This window comes from Echinops telfairi, unplaced genomic scaffold, assembly GCF_000313985.2.
Source record: "Echinops telfairi isolate 266 unplaced genomic scaffold, ASM31398v2 ScPeMD7_9;HRSCAF=40, whole genome shotgun sequence".
NCBI classification, from domain to species: Eukaryota; Metazoa; Chordata; class Mammalia; order Afrosoricida; family Tenrecidae; genus Echinops; species Echinops telfairi.
This window is the reverse complement of record NW_022103906.1, coordinates 17,005,950-17,006,773: the sequence shown is the minus strand read 5'-3', so window position 1 is coordinate 17,006,773 and position 824 is coordinate 17,005,950.

The following is an 824-nucleotide window of genomic DNA, read 5'->3' as shown; positions in this document are numbered from 1 at the left end:
GATGCCTCTGGGAGAACATGGCCTGTGCTCTTTGACACTGCCCTAAAAAACATTTTAATTAAATCTTGCATCCTTTTACATCTTAATACACATTTTAGAATTTTAAGAATTCCATCTCTATAATAATCCACCAAGTTAAGATTGACTTCGAGTTTTAGGATCAAGCGACAGATGAAGTTATCAAATGGCTATAACTTTATGATTCTATCATATCCTCCTTTCCTAAATCCTTAACCTTTATAGGCTAAAAGAATATTCAGTAAAAAATTAAGACACACCACTACATCTATTTTCTTATTCTTAGTATTATGTTTCTTAGGACTGAAAATGGTCACATTTATTTTTATTTATAAATTGTCATTTATTTATGAGGGGGCTTCAACGGTTTGTGAAACATCCCACCATCTTACATCCCACCATCTTTCAACTACATCTTCGCACAAACTTCTGAGAGCCCTTGATGGCGCTGCGGACTAGGGTGCAAGCCACCAAGCACAAGTAGCCAGCTAAGACTTATGGGCGGCTCCCCGCGAGAGATGCAGTGATCTGTTCCTGTAAAGATTTTCGGTCTTAGAAACTCTACTGAGGTCACCATTTGTATCGTACAAGATGTGGACAGGGTGACTCTTTGTAACGGTGAAGACTACACAACTTCTCGTGCCCTGTTTAGAGGGGTTGCTATCAGCTGCCATCGAGTCAGTTCCTAAGTTCTCACCCATGATACCAGCATCTGACTGATGGGACAGCAGCATGGGCTATGCCACTTCTGCTATAGTAAAATTATTAGGCATTTTTTTGAAAAGGCTAAAACTTTAGGATTCCAG